A 24,327-nucleotide genomic window follows, 5' to 3' on the forward strand; every position below is an offset into this window, starting at 1 on the left:
TTTAAACACTTGTGTAAAATTATGAGGGGCAAAATATTAACAAAAGTCCCCATTCTTTCTTTATTCTCACTCTCGCTCCTTATTTTCCAGTGTTTCACAGTCTCACTCTGTAATAAACAATCCACACCCTTCCCTTTCCTCCTCCCTTCTCCCGATGCGCTTTGAGCTCCTCGACTCCCCAACTCTCCGCCTCCTCCGACTCTCCGCCTCCTCGTCACACCCCTCGGATCGTCGCCATGGCGGGTCAGGCCCCGCCACCCCCGCAGGAGGGCCTAGGTGACGACTTCCTGGAGCAGATCCTGGCCATGCCCTCGTCCTACGGTACTGGGGACGAGGCTATGCTTGCCGACAGTATGGCCCTCCAACGCATCTCAGCCGATGGCGATGGTATGGCGTTCCATCTAGGGCTGAGCTTGGAGCAGGGTTCTTCGTGCGGGAAGCGGCTCTGCGAGGGGATCGACGCCAAGGCGGTGAGCGTGTGATTATCTCGTCCTGTTTTTTATTCGGTTTTGCACGTTCTACGAAGCAACGGGGTTAGCAGTGAGTTTGATGAGTTGTGAAGCTCATTTGGTATCGTTGTGGAGCAGGAGAGAGAGTCGATGCAGTTGGCGCGATTGCTTCCGCCGGGCTTCATGCAACACCACACTCATCAAATCCAGTCAACTCCTCCACAGGTGGTTGGTTCTAAAAAATGTATTTTTTGATTATTATTGACTTGTTTCTCAAAATGGTTTGTTTGTTCCTCTATTTTGTTTTTTGAATAATTATACTGATGATATTGTTAGGATCAAAAGAAATTTAAATATCTTTTTAATGACATGATATTGTCCATTTTGGGTTAAGCTTTTATGATTTTATTTTTGGCTCTACTCAAAAATACCTTATATCAATAGAGATATCTTTCCCTTATAAATATATGATTTTTTCCATGTATTTTGATATATTTCTCATATAAATGTATGATATTTTTAATGTGGGGCTTTGTTTACAACCTTACAACCTAACCTTACAACCTTTCAATGTGGGATATTTTCAATGTATGATATTTTTCTTTGGAAAGTCGGTAGCATAGGTTATAGGGACTGAAGATGACAGAGAGAACTAATCTGAGCCAACAGATCAACTTATTCAATCAGATTGTGAGCGATTTGAAGCAAGTTGATGCGAAAATCAAGGACGAAGACAAGACGCTGATGTTGCTGCATTCTCTATCTTTATCTGCTATGTACGAAAATTTGGTTACTACTTTGATATGGGGTAAAAAATCTCTTAAATTGGAGGAGATCACGTGCGTTGTTAGGTTTTCATCAGGCAAAGAAAACAAGCGATGAAGTTTCTCAGGAAAAAGGACTTGTGGTGAATAGTAACCAAGAGCGCTGTAGGAGCAAAGCTCGGTATGAATCGGGTAGTGGCAACAAGACCCTTTCTAAATCGAGAAGGAAGAAAGTGATCACATGCTATAAATGTGGAGGTAAAGGTCCTATGAAGAGAGATTGTTAAGAGATAAAGAAACATGTTGTAGAGAACAAGGTAGTTCGGCAAAGTCTGCAAACATAGTTGAAGAAGAAAATTCAGAGAGTTATGATGGAGATATGCTATCAGTTATGTCGAGTTCAGAGCAGCTGACATATGCATGAATACTCTGCATGTTCATATCACATGACTCTAAAGAAGGAGTGATTTGACACTTATAGGGTAGTGTATTCTGGTTCAGTGTTGATAGGAAATGATACATCTTGCAGAGTCATCGGCATAAGGACATCAAAATCAAGATGCTTAATGATGTGATCAAAATTTTATGTGATGTCAGACACATACCAGATCTAAGGAAGAATTTGATCTCACTAGACACACGGGATGGTATTTGTTGCAATTACAAATCAGTGAGCAGGGTGATGAAAGTCAGCAAAGGAGCTTTGACAATAATGAAAGGATAAAAGTTAGTAAGGAATATTTACAAGTTGATAGAGACTACAGTTGTAAATGGAGTTGCCTCGATGGAGTCTGAATCAGAAAGTACTATCTTATGGCATATGCGATTAGGGCATATGAGCGAACGTGGGATGCTGAAACTTCACAAGAGAGATTTGTTGAAGGACGTTAAGACGTGCAAGCTTGAATTCTACAAATTCTGTGTTCTTGAGAAACAAAATAAAATGCAATTCAAGACAACAACACAAGATGGAGGGGATTCTGGACTACATACATATGGATCTTTGGGACTCGTCAGTGTAGCATTATGCGAAGGGCACTTGTATTTCGTGAGTTTAACTGATGACTACTCATAAAAGGTCTGGGTATACTTTATGTATCACAAGTCGGAAATTTTTGCAAAGTTTAAACTATAGAAAACTAAAGTGGAGAACTAGACCGGAAGGAAGATCAAATGCCTTAAGTCAGACAATGAAACTGAGTATACAAATTCAAAGTTTTAGGAATTTTGTGAGTAACATGAGATAATAAGGCATTTCTCAGTTCGTAGGATACCTTAGCAAAACAGTGTGGTGGAAAGGTTGAATATAATAATTATTGATAAGACAAGATATCTCAGACCGAATGCAGGGCTAATAGAGAATTTGTTGATCAGCAACACCGGAAGGTAAAATATCGGAGGAAGTATGGACAGGAAATCTAGTAGCTTACTTTCATCTTCGAATTTTTTGGATGTCTAGCCTCTATGCACATATATAATGAGGAAAGATCAAAGCTGGATGCGAAATCAAAGCAGTGCATTTTTCTGGGGTATCAGAAAGGAGTTAAAGGCTTCAAACTTTGAAATCCTAAGACAAGCAAGAGAGTGATCAATAGAGATGTGGTGTTTGACGAGAAGGTCATATTAGCGTACTTAGGAAGAAGGAAAGGAGACACTATAGAGGAACAAGGAGAAAGATGTTGTGCAGGTGGAGCTAGGGGTACAAATGAGTCAAGCCGCTCGTGAGTGGCTCGGTCAAAACTCAACTCGAGCTCGATGTTGACCGAGCTCGAGCTGAGCTAGAGCTGGCTTGTTTAATATTCAAGTTGATCTCAAGCCCATTTAATACTGGCTCGATGGCTCATTGAGCTAGGCGAATTCAATATTCTAATATTTAAAAGAATTACTACTTTCAAACTAAATAATAAGTTGAGGAGGTGTTTATGGCTAGAGGGTTTCATTAGTTTGTAAAGTGTAAGTGGGTTGTTGCAAAGACAAAGAAAAAGGTCGACAAATTGAAGGAGTAAGGAATTTGCCATGAAAGATTTAGACACGACCAAGAAGGTTCTTAGGATGGAGATTTACAGCGAGAGAATCGTAGGGAGATTTTGGTTATCTTAACGTAGCTATGTGGAGAAGGTCTTGAATAAGTTCAACATGAAAAATACAAAAGTCGGTGAGCTGCATCACTTCAAGTTATCCGGTACACAGTACCCAAAGACGGATGAAGAGATCTAAGAGAAGTCAAAGGTTCCTTATGCCAGTGCAGTTGGTTGTTTGATGTCTGTCATGGTTTGCACAAGACCAGATTTGGCGCAAACAGTTAGTATGGTAAGCAAGTTTCTCTCAAATCCTGATTGACCACATTGGTTTACAGTGAAGTGGATTTTCATATACTTGAGAAATACAACTGATTATGACATTATGTTCAATAGATAATCGAAAGATTCTTCAGTTGCTGGTACAGACTATACAAGAGATTTAGATGACAGAAGGTCTACTACAGGATACGTGTTTACTGTGACGGAATGACCTATTTGTTGGAAGTTTATGATATAATTTATTGTTGCATTGTCTACTATGGAGTCGGAGTACATGGTAGAAATTGAAGCAACGAAGGAAGCTTTATGACTTACAGAGTTGGTCAGAAAATTGGGCGTTCAGTAAGATAGAGTCAAGTTGTTATGTGATAGTCAGAGTGATATCTATTTAGCGAAGAATCAAGTGTGTTATGCAAGAACCAAGCACATTGATGTGAAGTTTCACAAGATCAGAGAATTGAATGTTTTCGGGGAAATTCAACTTGAGAAGATTCATACTGTAGATAATGCTACAAATATGTTTACAAAGTCAGTAACCGTAGAAAAGTTTAAGCATTGCTTGAACTTGACCCATGTTTTTAGATGCTAGAGGAAGAAAACCAAGACCCAAAGATCCAGGTGAAGTTTTGCTTAGATACTCTTATTCTTCGAAGGGATGAATATTTACTAAGGTGGAGATTGTTGACGGATGACTCATATTTAAGTGAAGGCCAATGCAAGGGATGCCAAGAATGAAAAGAAAGAAATGACGGAAAAATTCTGTTATGGTTTTTCATAATAGAATTCTATTAAGGTTTTTTTCGTAACATAATTCTGTAATAGTTTTTCATAACAGAATTTTATTATTATTTTTCGGATCTGTTTTGGCATGTTGGGGTTTGAACACTATTTATAAGGATCATTGTAAACCTATTAGGAGTATCATTGTTATGATGATGACTTTTGTGTATAGAGAATTCTAATAAAACTTTGGCCATTCTATGGAGTAGGCACGCCGCCGAACCACGGTAACTCTTCCTCTTCCCCCTTCTCCACCTTCCCTTGTTTGTTCTTTTCTGAGTGTCTTTGGCTCGTTGCTCCGTGTAATCTCTTTCTCTCTTCCTCTTCTTTCGCGTTAAATGTTGAGAGGTGTTGCTCCCGTCTTTGCGCAACACCTAAGGATACAAATGATTAATATTTAGTATGGAAATTTACATTTTGCACTGTCAAGTGAAGTTGAATATGATTTCTGATGATAGGTTAAAGGTTTGACTTATTCAGCCTGGTCATGTCCTGTTTAAATTTCTTATGGCACGAACGAGAAGAGGAGAACGAGTATGCTCTCCTCTTTCATTCTTCTATTATCAGTTAGCAGCATATCATCTTGTGCTTGCTTTAGTATGCTCCTCTTTCATGTACCATATAATGCTCGACTATGGCTCATTATCTCAAATGTCTTGGAGAAGTTCACATGTTTTAGTGGTGTATAATCTATGTTTTTTATGCTCTTTCCATCAATTTTTGTACAGATTTTCCATGGTCAAGTGAAACAAGGTGGAGTCACTGCAATGCCACAACCTCCAGCCCCACGACCGAAGGTGCTAGCAAGGCGTGGCCAAGCCACAGATCCTCATAGCATTGCTGAGCGGGTAAAGTTTGGTCCTCCAACAAACACTACAACAAAAACCTTCATAGACATCGATTTTCCACCGGTGTCTATTTCATTTTCGACCGATGTCTATGAAGCCGATGTTAAAAGTCTGTCATTTTAGACATCGGGTTAAAACCGGTGTAGTATCACTTAACGACACCGGTCTTCGAATCGGTTATTAACCGGTGTAGTATCACTTAACGACACCGTTTCATCAACGGTGTAAAACCGATGTAATATTGTATGTTAATAACACCAGTTTTGGCAGCGGTAAATGACCGATGTAATATTACTTTATAACACCGATTTTACATCGGTAGAAAATCTATGTAATATGTATATTTTTTTAACAGCACAGATTTGATTTTAAAACCGGCAATAACAAAAAAAAAAACACAAATATTCAAAAATTATACAAATATTCTTCATTCAATAATATCCATAAAATACACAAATATTCACAAATTATATAAATAATCTTCTTACAACAATATCCATAAAATACCCAAACATTCTTTTTACATCAAAAGCTAGCTAATAGATATCAAAATCAAGGTAGAACATTCTTTTAACACATCAAGGTAGAACCGCACTTCAAATGTAATCTAGCATGCATTCAGCCGACTCGAACTGCACTTCATCAATTTCAACTCTGAAGTACTTGAGATTTGTAAACTGTAAAAACACATAAATCCACCATATGTCAAATAACTAAAACAAATATGTACATGTATCAAATAAAAAATATAAGATCACAAGTGCTTGTCATAAACATGCTTACCAGCGTGTTGAAACCTATTCTGTGAATGGTGGCTTCGAATGAACTTCACGAGCAAGGCCAAAATTTGCTATCTTCACAAAGTCCTTGGTTACCAATAAGTTCTCTGCAAAGGTCATAATCTAGTTTAATAGAATGCTAATTTCACCAGAATAATTATAGGTGCATAAATCACATTTAACAAAATAAATGTTAATCCTAGATAACAACGTTGTAGGAATAGATCTGTTAAGAGCACACAAATGAATCTTTATAGGGATATTTGGTTAAAAGCGGAACTAAAGAGGTACACCTACCTCCCATGTCAATAAGTCACTTCCTCGAGTTGGATATGACTTTTGCAAATCTAGCTCCATATAGAAGGTGTAGAGTTTGATATCTTGAAGCTGCAAATCCAATCAGAAGTAGGATTAGCGTGGTAAGCAAGACATTGAAAATCCCATTAATAGACACATATTGGCCATGAGAACCCTTGTTCTTGTCATTGAAATAAGGTGGGGTAGTTGTCATGCCTCCCAAACTTGAATTAAAAGGATATGGGAGAAGACCCCTAAATCCTTCATTTATCCATTGAACTTCCTTAATGTACGAAGGCATAAAAAATGAAGAAGGATAACGATGTCATTCACTTCCGATGCAAAGCATAGTCTCTATGCATAAAGGCAAGCATTCCATCAAATTTAAAACTATAATCCAATCAATATAAAACTATAATCCAATCAAATTTACAGGCTATCGCTTCTGCATAATTTTGCTATTGTAATACAAGAGAACTATCAATTTCCAACTAGGGGCAAAGACAACAAAGAAGATGATAGACAAATTATATGACTTTCTTCTATTCACATGAGGCAATATGCAGTAACTCTCAAACTAGCAATGAAAAAGGCAGATATAGTACTCTACCTGTTGCTTGTATATAATAGCCAAGTTGTTGAAGGGCACAGATATCCCTGTTGTAATTGCTAAAATTGTCTTATAGAATGATGCAGCAACACTCATCATATTACTGCATGAAGAGAAGTTTCATTAAGGAACAAAAATAAACTATCCGCACAGTTGTCATCAAATATTTCTAAAGCTTACCAATCCATGTATATATATGTTGCCAAGGCTTGACAATGCTTGTGCATTATGCAACTTTGATGACTTTAGGGGATAGAGAGTGAGGTAATATTGTAAGTGGAATGAAAGACTTCACTTTCTAGACAATACATTCATTTGCTATCTGTTTGATTTCTTAATCCTTACAAATTCTCAAAAACACCAAAAAGGTATAGGTAACAAGTGCATGCTCAACATGATAAACAATCTTAGCCTAGTAAAACTCAAAAATGAGGTTAAAGAGTGGATAGACATGTCTAAGAATACAGGCGAAGTTTCGAGTATTGATGTGTAAATGAACAAGCTTCCTGCAGTTCCTATTCTGGATGTCAATAGCAGGTGAAGTTGCAAGAAAGAACATGATGCATGAATGGATGCAGCATAAGTTGAAGCAGTCATTCTGATGGAGTATCTGGAATATCTGCCAAGACTGCAGAAGAGAGTTCGATATGTGCAATTCGAACAGCGCCAATGAGCCATTCTGGAAGCTCATCGCTACCAATAGCCTGCAGAAACTCCAAACTGTAAGCTGAAACAATCTTTTCAGGAAGGATCGTATGAGATTTAAAGTTTTTACCTGTATTAGAAATGCCATATCAACCACCAAGGATGTGATTACACCAAAGACGAGCCCTAACACTCCATTAGCCACTGTCGAAGAACCAATATCCACATCTATCTGCACAATCATCATTCTATCTTTCTTCAAAACCAAAGGATAGAGGATAAGGAATAACCATGACAAGAAACCAGGAAAATATATAATAACAGTAGTCCTTCAAAGACAATGAAAATAAAGTAACTAACTTAAATCTGAAGGTGATGCGTAAGTTCAAAAATCTTAATAAAATAAATTAGAAGTCGACATAAAAGGATATAGCTTTATAAGTAATTTAGAAATTATAGACAGTTTTAGCAGCCAACAATAAAATAAATTAACAACAAAACTAACCTAAAGACCTTGTAAATAGATTGCAATTTTAGCAAAGAACACGAACTTGCTCTAGGTGTCGGTGCCATATAGAACGACCTCATAAATAGGTTGCAGCTTCAGCAAAGAACATGAACTTGCTACCGTAGTCATGTAGGATCAGCAAGTACTCACGTATCTTGACTCGAGGAGATTCTTCAAAGTTTCCTGGAGAATCTATCATTAGTGGCAATACAGTTTAATGACAGAATCTGCTCCAGCTGTGAATAGCCATGGCTGCCTCGGATGAAATTTACAATCTAAAACACCTGTTCAATTAATAAGTTAATGTTAGGTCTAAGATAGGCAGGAATTGCAATTTTTATTTGAGTTAGAAAGCCATAGTTTCTTAATCTAGACGCGGTAAATGAAAAACAAGGAAAATAACAAAGTTTGCAACACAACTGACCTCTGTCATTAAACTGAGAGAATTTGGTATGCCTAAACTTTTCAGGGCACTTTAGGTTTCATCCTGATTCCAGCCTCAAAGGCTAGGTAACTAGGTATAATGTCATGATTTTTATATATTTCCAATTTGTCAGTGTGTATTAGAAAAAAGAAAGAAACAAAACTGAGATATAAAATAGGCACTAGGAATGACTAAAAATAAGTACAACTAAAATTCATAATTAGGATATCACTACGAACGACAGTAGTGAAATAGTCTCCTTTCCGATGCCAATCAATTTTTGTCACAACCTGCAAAGCAAAAGAATGAATAATAGAAAGGTAGTGGCAAATACTCTACTAATTAAAATAAAGTAATCCAAAGGATTAAGTCTATGTCCAGAAACAATTAAGGTAATTTGAAGTGCCTATATTGAAATTAATTACTATACAGATACATATGTACTCTGAAGGGGGGATACACAGTGAATATAGCTCACCTTGCAATGCTTTAATCGGATGCAATCATATTTATCATCTTGAACCCATCTCACTGCTGGAGTGGTATTTCCTAAAGCACATAATCAAGTGCCAACTGATCTGAACAGAAACTAAAATAATATTATGAGTAAAAACACTTACCCTCATCCTCCTCTAGTTTTGATTCCTCCACATGAAGCAACTCCTTGACCCTTGCTTGATTCTCTGCACTTCCCAATCCAATATCTAAAATAAGCACATCGCATCCTCTGAAACAATGTGTAAATGTATGTCAGAAAGAAGCAGGGTGGAATTAGGCATCGAAAACTGAATTAAAAAAAAAACCCTAGAGGGTGGAAATTAAATTACAAAAACCTGGAGGAAATGAACATACAAAAGAAACACTAACCATAGGTACGGCTCCCTTCTTTTAACATAACCATATTAAATTTATATTCTAACCTAAACCATCCAATATCTAAATTCCCATTAGATCTTCAAGGTTACAATCTTCCATAATCACCTAACATGAAACCTAAATGTCACTGAAACCATTTCAGATTCAGGTTAATCTTTATTTACAACATTCAATTACCCAATATAACAACTCTTATCCTTGTTAACTAGTAACACATCATACCCTTAACCTCCAACACCAGAACAAACAAATTCTTATTGACTCTGCCGTGGATCCAGCTCAAAACACACAGGATTCATTAGGTAACATCTACTGCAACTAATGATCGCACAAGGGTAAGGAACAAGAACTAAACCGTACCTCAATCCCCTACATTACATAGTGCATCTTCACTAGCCGGATCAAGAAGAAAGAATAACAAGAAGTCATCAAAACAACCTGTTAACAACAACAACAGATCGACCTCATTACCTCTGCACCCTTCAATCACCGGAGACGATCATCCAACAGAGCTGTGGTGGCCGGGACCAAAATACCAGTCTCTGCTTCCCAAAAAGAACCACCTGAATCAACACTAGAAAGGATCAAGGTTCGAATTCACAACCAAAACCAAACCCTTACCTCCAAGATCGAAGTTAGGGCAACGACTTGTTCTTGCCGACGAACAGGGACAGAGATCGGGAAGGAACAATGGTTGTTACCTCCTCCAAACAATCGATGCTGGCCTGATCCAACGCCGATGCCCTTGGTTCCCTCCCGACAGCCGGCGAAATCCACCGATCGAGATCCGTCGCCGTTGTTCATCGAGATCAGAGAAGGGAGGAAGGGATCGGGGAGAAAGAAGGTTCGGCTAACCTCTCTTCCTCTCAACCCTCCAAGATCCGCTCTTCGCCGGCGCCGGCGCCACCAAGAGAAGAAGAAATCGCCGGTCTCGGTCGCGTGAAGTCTGAAGTCGCAAGAAGGAGAAAGTCGGGGGAAAAGAAAAGGCCTTCGGCGCTTTATAGAGAGGTTAACCCCAAACCCCATCCTCAACCTTTAGTAATCAGACGATTAAGAAGAATGAAAAGAGGAAACGAGAGGTTTTGAAGATGACCGTGTACCTAGCGAGTGAAGAGGCCGAGAAGGAGAAAATGACACTACAAAAATACTCGCAAATAACGACTGAATATTCCGTCGGTATTCCGTCGGTAAATGCCTTTTCCGACGGAATACCGACGGATATATATCTATCGGAAAGAATTGGGTCGGCGGGCAATTTACCGACGGAAAATATATTCAGTCGGAAATTACCGACGGAATTATAAACTCCGTCGGTAATTATTACCGACAGGAAAGTTTCCCGTTGGAGAAATGGCCAACGGCGGGTAACGGAGTTTACCGACGGATTATATATTCCGTCGGGAAATTCCCGACGGAATTATGAATTCCGTCGGTGATGTATCGTAAAATCTCTATTACAAATTTGATATTTTCCGACGGAATTCGTAATTCCGTCGGAGATTGTATCGTAAAAAAACTGTTACGATTCGATAAATTACCGACGGAATGAATATTTCCGTCGGTGAATTCCGGCGGAATATAAATTCCGTCGGTATTATCCAGTAAGTTTTGAAATGTCTGCTCTGCATTTTCCAATTATCATACATACAAATTTTATACAATACAAACCATCACAACCGATGGTAACACAAACTCAAATCATATATAATAACAATCCATACAATACACAACCAACACAACATACAATATGCCCACAAACAAATAATAAAACTGTCAAAAACAATACAAAACATAGTAACAAGTGTCCATATCTCCAAAATTCCAAATATCCAAAACATATTGACAATCAAAAATATCCAAAAGTATTAACAAGTTAACATCAAATACAAAATATCCAATCTTACAATGATACATCACCTACACATATATCCAAATATAATCCTGTAAAAGTCAAATATAAAAGATTATAATCAGACTGAATCGATATAAATGTAATATATATCTCAAGAATTGTAATATATAAGTAATTTTGCATGTAATAAAATACCTGGATTATATTGTAGATATCCAATGATAGTACGGTGGTGATTGTATCAATACGCACTCCTGCAAAATGTAATACAATTTAAGATAAATATCTAAATTTGTTAAGAATCTAAAACCTAATAAGAATATGAAATTGTTATGACTACTCTATCTTATAAGAGATAAGGAAACAATTAATCATATTCAAGCATTAGTGGAAAGCAAGATGTATGCAAATGCTCATGGTATTTGAAATTTGAAAATACACCAGACATAGCATTAGAAAAAATAAACATTAGAATAAGACAAATGACAGAAAAAATACTATGATTTAAAAATATAAACAATTAATCCAAATGGTTATTAAATGTTTATGAGAAATTTTATGATGGGGAAAATAAACCATATGTTCGGTTCACAATCAAACAACACTAATATTGAATTAATAACAACTAGAATGATTGCACTAAGAAAAAAATTTAGTTGTAATTGATTGAATACCTCAGAAGAAGCTAATCATCATCTGAGAAATGATGTTCTGCTTTCATATTCAATAACCTTGCAGTAGCTGATAGTTGAGAATGACCAGAAGGAATACCTTCCCACACTTCTCTTTCACTAGCCTGTAACATTTCATATAGTTGCTGATATTCAGGGGTTGGTATTTCATCTATATTTGAATAATCAGCTGCATTCATCGCATCTTGAACCATTGATTGCATTGAAATATCAATATTATTTGATGTTTCAGGAGCAGTAATAGTAGTCCCAGAAGATGAACCAGCAGAAGGCCCAATTGGTTCATATAAATAAGCCTCTCCGTGACAGTACCAATTGTAGTAATTTGGCACAAAACCATTTCTACATATGTGCATTTTTACAGTATCCTCATCACGAAATGCTCTATTTTGACATTTTTTATGATTGCAGGGGCACCGTAACTCAGCACCATTCATACATTCTGGATGACTTTTAGTAAAGGTCACAAACTGGTCAACTTCAGCAATAAAATCCTCTCTAATAAAACCATTATCTAATCGATTGTACATCCAAGCTTTGTTCATATACATTGTTATAACCTAAAGAGAATATAATTTGAAACATTATTAAACTTATATCACTTGAAATAATTTTAAATGCGCACAATTTCATCTCACAATCATCGTATCATATTACAATAAATCTCCTCTACACTAAAGCAAATAAATGAAACTAATATATCTCCGAAATGCAAACTATAAAGTAATGCCCGTTTCGTTCAAAACCAATACGAAGGGACTTCTTATTGTTGTTGAACAACTAACATATCATATATCCGAATTCAAAGTGAAAGTTTAAGCAACAATTTCTTTCCAAGCATTAGAACTTTATACAACTAAAGAAAGAAATAAGGGCAGGTTACAATAAACCACTAGTACCAAGGAAGAGAGCTAATGATCCAATGATCCATTACATAAACAGAATCAAATGATATATCGTAGTGCAGCTGAAGATTTGCTACAAGACAACTTTTTCTAATTATAACATTAAAAGAGAATACAAGCTTTCGTGTACATATCAAGTTTGCATCAAATTCAATTGGTTTGTTCAATAGCAGGATAATTTAGATATGGAGGAGAATGAACAAAGTGCTTAACAGTTAACACTAACTTTATCAACTTCACTTGGCTGGCCGCGATTAGGCAATGACTACGCGATCACCGGGATCAAACAAGGAAGCTGAATGGCCGCCGAGGACTACTATGATGGGTGGCTTTGCCGCCTGCTAGCCGCCCCATGGCCCTGCCACCGCCGCCACCGGCCTCACCCTGGCCGAGATCGCGGCCGCCAGCCGACCGCGCCTATCAGCAGGCGCTGGCCTATGCGCGGGAGCGCCGCCAGGGCAAGGTCGTCGGCCACAAGGGCGGCGGCGAGCAAGCCGCAGCAAGCGCGCGCAGCGGCGGCGCCAATGGCGGCCAGCGGCCGCGAAGCCGCGTAGCGCGCGCCGCGATCAGCCGCCGGCCACCATTATTCTTCCGCGATCGAGCCACGCTCGCGGCGGCGGCATGGCGCCCGCTACGGCGAGCAGCGGCGCGGCGGCGCGGCGTGTGCCGCAGCGCCCGCTTCGCGGCGCTCGCCGTCCGCGGCCGCCATGTAAAACGGAGAGAGAGGGCGGAGCATACATGCTGGTTGCGAATCTGCGGTGAAGCAGGAGGAGAGGACGCGCTGGGAAATCGCCGATCGTGGACGGAAATCGCTGAGAGAGGAGGAGGAAGCAGATCGCGCGAATAGGAAAGCGGCCGATTTGGTGCCCTAATACTGAAATACCGACGGAATTATTAATTCCGTCGGTAATTGCCGACTGATTAAAATCCCGTCGGGAATTACCGACGGAATAATTAATTCCGTCGGTATTTACCGACGGAATTATAATTCCGTCGGTAAGTAGTCATTCTATCAGTATACAATTTTTGCGGCGGGTTTAAAATTAGCGGATGCGGGCGAAAATTCACCGACGGGAATATAATTCAGTCGGTGTTTACCGACTGAATTTTAGGTCCGTCGGTAATTTACGAAAACCGCTAACCCGGGCCTTGCAGATCCGTTGCATATCGTTCGTATTCCCGACTGAAGTAAATCCCGTCGGTAATTGCCGACTGATTATTTATATCAGTCGGTAATTACCGACGGAATATAAATTCCGTCGGTAAGTTACCGACAGAATATAATTCTGTCGGAAAACACCGACGGAATATAAATTCCGTCGCTAAGCCCGTCGTTAATTACAGGTATTTTTGTAGTGTGAAGCACGGAGAGCCTTTATGCCTGTAATTTTAGGGTTTTAACAGGCAGACATACTTCGTTATTCTTGTACTGCACTCGATCTCTCTGCTTTAGAAGAAGGAGACCCCTTTACACAAGATCAGAGATCTCGGTGTTGTTCTCTCTTCCTTTGGATTCCCTCATGTTGTCGATCAGAGAGATGGTCGAAGGTTTAGGCTGAGAGAAGGGGCGCGATATTGATTTAGATTTGGAGGGAACTTTGTGAAGTGTTATAAATTTTGGCTCGTGGAAAAATTTAATTATTTTTTTTTATTCATTAACATCGGGTTTTAAAAATCGCTGTTAAAACCGATGTCTATTAACAAAAAAAAAGGCGCTCATAGACATCGGCTAAAAAACCGATGTCTATGAGCGAAAATCTGCGCTTATAGACACCGGTTTTTGGAAAAACCGGTGTAAAATACTCAAAGACATCGGTTTTTGCTTAAAACTGTTGTTGTTCCACCGATGTCTATGAATGTTTTTGTTGTAGTGAAAGTGCATTAGATGCCTAATTTTTATATTGTCTGAGCTGAGATAGTAGACTCATACTCACCTCTAAAATAGTTTCTCATAGCATTGTTTTTTCTTTGTGGTTGTAGCAACGGAGAGAACGAATATCAGAAAGACTAAGAGCTTTGCAGGAATTGGTGCCCAACACTAATAAGGTCTATATAAAACTCTCCCATTTTCTTATGTTCATGTTCAGTTACAAGAAAAGTGTAAAATCAACTAGTCATGCATCCGTGAGTACAGTTGCCCCCACGGGCGGGATCAACCGGTTATGACATGGATTCTTGCAGCATGAGTCGAGAGGTCGAGGGTCTGCGGCAGCATATGCGATAACATCAATATCTGTCCGTGCTAAAATGCCTAAGACCACCATGTCATAGCCGGTCCCGTATTCACCGTGATTTACTCCCTCTCATACTTGTGGGGCCGAGGTGAGGGGGCCGCTGGGTTGGCGGTTCCAACCTTTTTGCAGCGTGAGTACAGTTGTTTTAAATGAACTAATCCATTTGCATGAAGATGATGTAATTTATTTTCAATAGTATGTCATAATTCCTGAGGGAAATATATCTGGAAAATACATTGTGTTTGCGCTGCAGTATGTATTCTGAGTGATGACTGGCTTGTCTATCTTTATGCCCAAGTAATCAACGATTTTTTTTAACGGTTCCATCAATCGCAAAGGACCTGATATCCACTACATTATTTTGTACCATGCTTGACAAAGTCTTTTTTTGTTTCATTTCATAATCTATAGTGTCGAAAATAACTGATATTTCTTTGTTCTAGTTAATTTGAATGTAGTAATAGAATGTGTTGATAGTGATTCAGAATGTAGAAAAACTTAGCCTTGACAATTATGTAGAAAACCTGATTCCTTGGCTATGTGCTAAAAGTTTACTTCTTTATGTGCAGACTGATTGAGCAGCAATGCTTGATGAGATTCTAGACTATGTCAAATTTTTGAGGCTTCAAGTGAAGGTAAATATATTATAATTCCCCATTAAAATAATCATTCTAGTTGGTTTATTAAAAATACAGTGGTTGCTCTTGAATAGGATCCTGAGGTAAAGATGTTAGTCTCTTTTATGCTAGAGTTGTGTACTTTCTAACAGTTTTACTTATCCTGTATACCATAATTTCAAGATAGTAAAATAAAATGTGCTCTTGTGGTTCCATATTGCTTCAGGGCATTTACCAAATTTTGGTACTTTAATTCATGACTTTGAAAGCTAAGGCTGTGTTCCATGGTTATTAATGTCATGCCCTGAGAGTATAGTTTCTATACCAAGGTTTAAAATTTCGACCCGTGCTGAAGTTTCGGTCCCAGACCAGAACGATACGATTCCGATATCAAGCCGTGCCGATATGATTTCGGTATTTATTTATATATAGTAATTATTAGATAAATATATTTATTGTGTATAATTTAAAAATAAGTTATATATTAAATTTATATAAGTTCTTCATTATTAAACAATTTAATATTGTTAGAAAAAATAATTAAATATATATTTCTATAAAAAAAATTTGAACTATCAATAATTCGAATTAAAATTAATATATCATAATATGTTACTTGTTAATACTAAAAGGAGTAGCGTGAATCAGATAAAAATATTGGTTCTTATAACATTTTACGTAGGTAACCTATATAGTTCTCCAATATTCAGATTAAATAATCATAATTATATAAATTAATACAAAGATACTATTTTATATATAATAATTATATAAATTAATTATTTATTCATTTAATTAATTATTAATTTAAATAATATATATTTAAAATAATTAAAAATATCAAAATATCAATTAAATATTAAAACAGTAAAAAATATCAGAATATAAATTTAATTTATTATATTTTTTATAAATTTTTTAGGATTTTTTTTGAATTTTTAAATAAAATTTAAATTAGTAAAAACAATTTCAGATTATCATTTAATAAAATTTATTAATTTTTAAAAATTTAAATATATTTTTTATATTTTATTGAGATAATTCGATTAGGGTTTACGAAAGCATCTTTAAAATATCACACTTAAGTGAGAAATGTTTAAATTATTTAAATTACAAATTTTGCACGGTAGCCCATGATGCACGCCTACGACCTCGCACCCTTGACACCTCTGGCGCCCCACAACCTCCGGCAGCGCTGGAGGTGACGCTTCTGGCGGCGCCGAAGGCGTCCGACGATGTTTCCGACAGCGCCGGAGGCGTCCGGCGATGTTTCCAACAGTGCCGGAGGCGTCCGACTAAGCTTCCGGCCCTGCCAAAAGCATCGCATCGTGACGCCTCCAGCGCCTGTGACGCTTTAGACACCTTGTGACGCCTCCGGCGACACCGGAAGCATCCGACGATTCATTTGGGACATTTGCTGCTTGCAACACACGCTCGAAGCAACCACACGTAGGGTGCCGGTTTCGGTTCCTCAGTGGAATGGTAAAAACTGTCCGTGCCGGGCAACACGAAACGGTATTTCAATGCATGCCTGATATCCCACTCAGTGATAATATAATATAAGAAACCTTAAGAATTATCTAGATAGAATAATCAGGAAATTTATCAATTATATATATATTATATTTTTCGTAGACAACAAAACTATACAAGTAGCATGACATGTGAAACAAAACACAAATACAACGAGACGAAAGTAAAACAAACCAGTATATATATATATCTTGACTTTATTATCATTATTGATTATCATCGATTAAAATCAATTCTGAAGTCTTATTATTTAATACAGGTCATGCATTGGATAATATCATTATGAAGAAATGTCATAAATCACATGAGTATCAACATGTATATCAATGATCTTAATATGATAAATCAACTAAGAAGTGAATAACTGTAGTCAATATCATTAGAATGTAATGTCATACATATAGGCTAAAAGCCTTTTCAGAGTATAATACTATCGCATACGTCATCTGATGTACAACTACGGACGAACACACTACCACACATCATATAGTTTTCACTTTTTAGTATTTTCCATTTACCATATTTGTTATTTTACTTTTAGAATTCCACTTGATCAATTTATTATAATTGTTCTATGTTCATATTGAATGATCAATCAAGTTAACTATTTCGTATGAAGTCTGTTACTGTATCCTCATAAGGCTTATAAATAAAAAGCTACAAGTATAAACAGTATGAAATATCAAGAAGCATTGACGGTGAAGCAACATTAAAAACAAGTATCAACGGAAGAATATGTCAGACATTCATTTCATTTTTAAAACACCCTTTTCCATCTTCATCCCTATTTGAAACCCGCATGCGCATATGAAAATAATATCAATTATTTACCCCCTAACAATTTAATTATTTAAAACCCTCATTGCACTATTTTAAATATCATTTGAATTCCCTTTTTAAAACCGTTATACAAACATGTAAATATAATCAATTCACTATCTATTTATGCACAATGTAATGTTTAAAGAGTAAAGGGATTGAAGTTACCCATTTTATATACAACAAAATTTTTCGAGTGCCGGCACATCATCATGCTCCACTCGAACTCGTATCTACAAACATAATACCAAACATAACTCAAATAATTAAAATACTATCTAATAAAAATAATGACCTAAAATCTAAACATTGTCTACCGTTCGAAATCGATAAATTATTTTGATCTCGCTACCTAATAAGATTTAACATTCCACCTCCGTTTCAATCTAGATAGCCTTCCTAACTACACATTGATGAAAAACAACCCAAAATAGACCTTGCAACTTCCTTTGAAGCTGCTCCTTTTGCTGGAAAAATCGGACAAAGCAAGAAAAGGGGTTGATGTTGGCTCAATCTTGTGCTGTAAATGGGGAAAAGAAATTGTTGTTGATGTTATTGTTGGAACCCAAGAGCAAATGAAAGGAACGATAAGAAAATGCCGAAACAACGAAAGAAAAGGAAAGAAAACCTTTTCCTTATTGCCGGTGGCGTCGGCTAGCTCTAGCAGAGACTCTGGTGTCTGGAATTGGCTGGAAAACAACAAAAGGAGAAAAAAGGTTACTTCCCTTGTTGCCGGAAGAGGGCAGCAGCAACAGCTGCTGGGTTTCTCTTGGTTGGTGAAGATAAAGGAGGAGAAGGGCTCGTGCTTGAGAAGAAAAGGGGGGTGCTGCAATTTTTCTACCATTGGAGAGAAGCATGAAAGAGAAGGAATGGGGCAAGAAGAAAGAAAAAGAAAAGAGAGAGGTGAGGTGGGGGAAGGGCCCTAGCTTGTTTTTACAGGCCATGTTCATGTGTTAGAGCATCCACAATGCTCTAGCATTATAACACCCACCACATCATCAAAAAGTATGGGGTCCACTGCCACATATTCATTATAACAACATCCTTCTTTCACCCACATCCCTTTTAACGTTAATACCCATTATTCATGGGTCCCACCGTCCACTCACTCATTTTAACATTATATCATATTAAATAAATATGTATTAAATATGTTTTAAAATATTTAAATTATTATTATTTTTAATAATAATTTTACGTTTAAAAATAAAATTTTATTATTTTTCAAAAATAATATTAATTTTTTAAATATATTTATTAAATAAAATAAATGTTTGTGAGAAAACGAAATTAGAATGTTAGGAAAACGAAATTGTAAAGTTAGGAAAATGAAATTACAACTGAACACCTAAAATTATAAAGTTGGGAAAATGAAATTACAACTGAACACCTAAAATTATAAAATTGGGAAAACGAAATTACAACTAAGCGGCTAAAATTACAAAGTTGGGAAAATAAAATTTATTTTAAATATTAATTCATGGATTGTTGTTGTATTGCCCCCAGATATGCTCAACTAAGTCGGCGCGAAGTTGGTGATGAACTTGAGTGTCACGTAGCTCAGAATTTGTTCGAAGATAATCCTGAAATCCTCGATTTGAGCCATGGATAGGTTGTGCGGGTTCGTCACCTTCTTCGCTGTACCAATTTGTCACGTGACCTCCCTCATCCTCAACAATCATATTATGCAAAATAATGCATGCTAACATGATTTGTTTTAACTTTTTCCTATACCAATACCGAGCTGGACCTCTGATAATCGCCCATCGAGATTGGAGCACCCCAAATGCCCGTTCAACATCTTTTCTTGCAGACTCCTGTCTTTCCTTAAACAACTTCCTCTTGGGATCCTCCGGGCAAGGAAAAGCCTTAACAAAAGTAGCCCACTCGGGATATATTCCATCTGTTAGATAATAGCCCTTCGTATATGTAGTGTCGTTCACCGTGAAATTAATCGCCGGCATATTTCCTTGCAAGACGTTGTTGAATATGGGAGATTCATATAACACGTTAATATCGTTACGTGAACCGGCGACCCCAAAAAATGCATGCCATATCCACAAGTCATGAGACGCGACCGCTTCAAGTACGATTGTTGGTGACTCATGCCCCCTTGTAAATTGACCTTTCCAAGCAACTGGACAATTTTTCCATTTCCAGTGCATACAATCAAGGCTACCTAACATGCCAGGAAAGCCATGTCTCTCATCATGCATTTGAAGAAGACGTTGAACATCATCAGCATTTGGCCTTCTCAAGTACCTATCACCAAATATTTCAACAACGTATTCGCAGAACTTGAAAAGGCACCTGATGGCAGTTGATTCACCCATACGTAGGTACTCGTCAAGATGATCGGCGGGGACTCCGTAAGCCAATTGACGAATCACAGCGGTGCATTTTTGTAGTGGTGACAACCCTTTTCTTCGTACAGCATCGTCCCTTTGTTGAAAAAATACTGAATGATTCTCTAATGCATTCACTATGCGGAGGAATAACTCTCTTCGCATTCGAAATCGTCTTCGAAATATTTCATCGTGATATACCGGGGTTATAGAGAAATAATCATTGACGAGTCTCTCATGCCCGGCTTCACGATTTCTTTGGACGAACCTTCTTCTGCGCATGTCCCTCCTCTGATATGCTTCCATAAGTTGTTGGTGTTGTTGAAGAACCAATAACATAAGTTCTTCACCCGGATCATAAGCTTGCTCATCGATTTCAACATGGACTTCGTCTTCGCTTGTCGAGCTGGAACTTGAGCTAGAGCTGCTTGTAGAATGAGACATTTTTGGAGGAAACACGTTTTAGTATATGTGTTTGAGAAATGGGATGATGGTCTATATATATTGTTTTTCTCATGCAACGGCTAGTTTGCAATGATGAGTATGCAACGTCGCGTTGCAACGGCTAATTTGTAACGGTAAGTTTGTAACGCCTAGTTTGTAACGGCTAGTTTCCAACGGCTAGTTGTAACAACTAGTTTCCAACGGCTAGTTGTAACAGCTAGTTTCCAACGGCTAGTTGTAACAGCTAATTTCCAACGACTTGTTTATAACGACTATTTTACAAAAATATAATAATTAAAAATCACATTAATCGAAATGAGAAATACAATAATTAAAAATTACAATCACTCAAAAATATAATAATACTAGAAAATGAACGTTAAGTAAACAATTTAGATATTCCATCTCGACCTAATATCCTTGCATAGGCATTCATGTATGATAAGCTGCTCCTTTGTCATCTGCGAGGTGTCTTTGTTCAATATTTCGTACTCCTTCAACTTCAAGCGACGATTCTTAGCTTCAGATTTGGACAATGCAGCTTTTGCCTTAATCTCCTCTACTTCAAGTTGTTTTTGTTTCAAATCGACTTCGGACTTCTTCACGCTTGTGTACTCAGTGAACTTTGTGATAATATTGTTGTAGTTTACTGTCAGATCCTCCATGGTCGATTTTACTTTGTCTTTCCCCTTTCTTTTTGCTGCCTTTTGCCCCATTGGACGAGTATCTTCATAATCCAGGTCTATACTCACATCTTGGTTGGAGGAGGTGTTGCTTGCTCCAGACTCTGAGGTCCTCGTCTTCTTTGTCGCCACAAAGTGATCAGCGGACTGTGGAGTAAACATTGGACGGTCTTTGACAATTCTCCACACATGTTCGAGATTGAATGCAACACCATTGTTTTCAGATAGATATTTTTCGTACGCAAACCTCAATATATCTTCATCACTGTGACCACTTCGATATGAACTATAAATACTATTGTAATTTGCGTTGAATCGATATACCTTCTTTTGGATTGTATTGTGCCAATGTGTCCGTATAACATTTGCACTTCTGGTGTTTGAACCTTGGGGAAGATTCTCATTGTAGTAGCTTGCAACCCGTCCCCAAAAAGCATCCGCCTTTTGATCATTGCCGATTATTGGATCATCACTGATAGTGACAAAACTTCTCGCTAAGACCTCGTCTTCAACCTTTGTCCAACTTGAACGCTTTCTTGTACCCTCAGCATTTGAAACCGTCTTTTCTAAATTGACCACCTCAATTGGGGATTCACGGTCGGAAAGTTGAGTTTCCGGGACAAAAGTCGGAGTTGCAGGTTCATTCGACATTGAAGGAGTGAAAGACATACCAGTTGTGTGCGGGGTACCATATCCATGAACAACCGACGGCGTGAAATATGGATGACTCATGTTTTGCCAATATTCGGCTGGAAGCGGTTGATATGGACCTCGAGGGGCATAATTTCCAAACCCTTGGACATTTTGAAGATTTTGTGGAGGAAACGACATACTGGGAAATGGATATGAGTATTGATAATTTGGTGGAATTTGTGGATTCTGGGAAGATGAATATTCTTGCGAGTTGTTTGTAGAATTCAAGAAATTGGAAAAAAATGCCCTATTATTTTCATCCATTTCGGATAGAAAATAAGATGGTAGGAACTTGAAAAAATAGACGGGGAGAGAATTTAGAGAGTGAAATTGAAAGAGTAATGAGTGGGAATGAAAATATGTGCACATATGGATGGATATTTATAGTCAAAATTTCAAACTAGCCGTTAACTAGCCATTAAAAAGTAATCATTTTATTAAAAATTTTAAATTAAATAACTTTTTTTTTTTTGAATTAGCCGTTGCTTTTGCCGTTGTCTTTTTTTTTTTTTTTTTTTTAGAGTTTATATTTTTATTAAAAAAAAAAAAATATAGCATGGGCTGGCCCACCCCAATGCTGCTTGAACGCGTTCAAGCTAATTGAATGAACGCGGCGTTGTGGATGCCCTTAGTTAAATTATTTAGACGGGCCATTTCTCATCTAACCTAGGCACCTAAATAGCTTGGAGAAGAAGTGCACTTTTTTGTATAGCACATCTTTGTTTTATTTTGATAACCTTGAACTTTTACGTGTCTCATGATTAGCCATGTTTGCTTAATTACATAAAAAAAATCACTTTCTTAAATATATTGATGGTTTGTTTCTACAATGGACAGTTGAAAACATCATGACAAATGTGCTTATCTTCTGATGTCAGGTTTTAAGCATGAGTAGACTAGGTGGTGCTGCTGCTGTTGCACAACTTGTAGCTGAAATTCCTGCGTCAGTGGAGGTAAAATTGCTCGGTAAAATCTAGCACATCAAATTGGACATTTAAGAACTTCTATTGCCACTCTACTGATACCCTGTAGGTGTTCATCAACATTGAATTTTTATTTCAAGTGGCTATCACTTGTAATTCATATACTACATAATATATTGCACACGCATAGGTAGCTAACATCAATAAATTCGTATATTAATTTTTGAGGAAAACATCATTTTCAAGTGCTAATGTTGTTTTTCAAGTATTACCTTTCCCTTCGTTACTCTAAGGCGCTTTGCAGTTGCAAGAAACACTTAGAAATACCCATGTAAATTGCCTTAGTTAACGAGGCATTTAGAGTTTATGATAAGGCATTTGATCAGTTCAACTAGTGCAATTGCTTTCTAAAATTATCCAGTCGTAGGCCACACGCCTATAGCAGGTTATTGATTTTGATAATGTAACAATATTTTCCTCATTAGATTCTTTGAAGATTTCACACTTTGTCCATATTCAAAGCAATTTGGTGATATATCTGTGATTGTGTATTTTTTTTTCATACATGTTCACTCAGTTTAAATTTTCTGAAGGTTCCTCGATGTTTTCTAAATATTCATAATGGCCTCTTGAATCCAAAGTAGTCTACATTAGTTTGGCAGCTTCAAGGAAATCTCACGCGATTCTGTGAATTTTATTGATATTTCTATCTGATAGCATAGTGAATTCTCTGTTCAAGGAGGAAACTAGTGAGGGCGGCAGCAGACAGCATATTTGGGAGAAATGGTCAACCGATGGCACAGAAAGGCAGGTTGCGAAGCTCATGGAAGAAGATATTGGAGCTGCAATGCAATTCCTCCAGTCCAAAGCCCTCTGCATGATGCCAATCTCACTCGCCATGGCGATCTATGATACCCAACACCAATCTGAATCCGAAGTCAAGCCAGAACCAGATACTCCTTCATAAGCAATAATCCATCAACCAAAAACCCAAATCAGCAGCTAATCCATATCTCCTTCAGCGTGTAGAAAGCCTCCTTCGATCACCCACCTTTCAACAGCAACTCAACCTGATGCAGATCCTGTATGTCTTTGTTTTCTCGTCCTACATTTTTTTTTCCCCAAAAGTGTATTATCACATACACATGGCTGGTTCTATGATTCTATTCAACTACATATGTTTGGATGTGTTTTTGAATGGCAGAGAGAGTAGTATCAGATAGATCTCCCCTGCTCTTTACTTTGTTTAGTGGGGAACTGTGATGCACCAACTGGTTACTTTTTTTTTGTCAGCATGCTAATCAAGA

The 24,327-nt window shown here is 37.5% G+C and overlaps 2 long non-coding RNA genes and 1 pseudogene across 2 annotated transcripts; 1 reads left to right on the top strand and 2 right to left on the bottom strand.

Annotated features, from left to right (window-relative positions):
• The first annotated feature begins 165 nt into the window (after positions 1-165).
• On the top strand, positions 166-24,307 carry LOC122006335 (annotated as a pseudogene).
• Positions 5,761-10,374, bottom strand: LOC122006336. The gene is made up of 12 exons (XR_006118679.1): positions 9,982-10,374; positions 9,752-9,854; positions 9,025-9,131; positions 8,883-8,953; positions 8,405-8,694; positions 7,978-8,264; positions 7,603-7,704; positions 7,008-7,531; positions 6,828-6,930; positions 6,218-6,307; positions 5,925-6,027; positions 5,761-5,818 (listed from the first exon to the last, which is right to left on the bottom strand). It is a non-coding gene; the product is annotated as an uncharacterized LOC122006336 (long non-coding RNA).
• LOC122006337 lies at positions 11,029-18,831 on the bottom strand. Its single transcript, XR_006118680.1, has 5 exons — positions 18,561-18,831; positions 18,369-18,452; positions 18,101-18,165; positions 11,328-11,386; positions 11,029-11,221 (listed from the first exon to the last, which is right to left on the bottom strand). It is a non-coding gene; the product is annotated as an uncharacterized LOC122006337 (long non-coding RNA).
• Positions 24,308-24,327: the final 20 nt, after the last annotated feature.

This window comes from Zingiber officinale, chromosome 7B, assembly GCF_018446385.1.
Source record: "Zingiber officinale cultivar Zhangliang chromosome 7B, Zo_v1.1, whole genome shotgun sequence".
NCBI classification, from domain to species: Eukaryota; Viridiplantae; Streptophyta; class Magnoliopsida; order Zingiberales; family Zingiberaceae; genus Zingiber; species Zingiber officinale.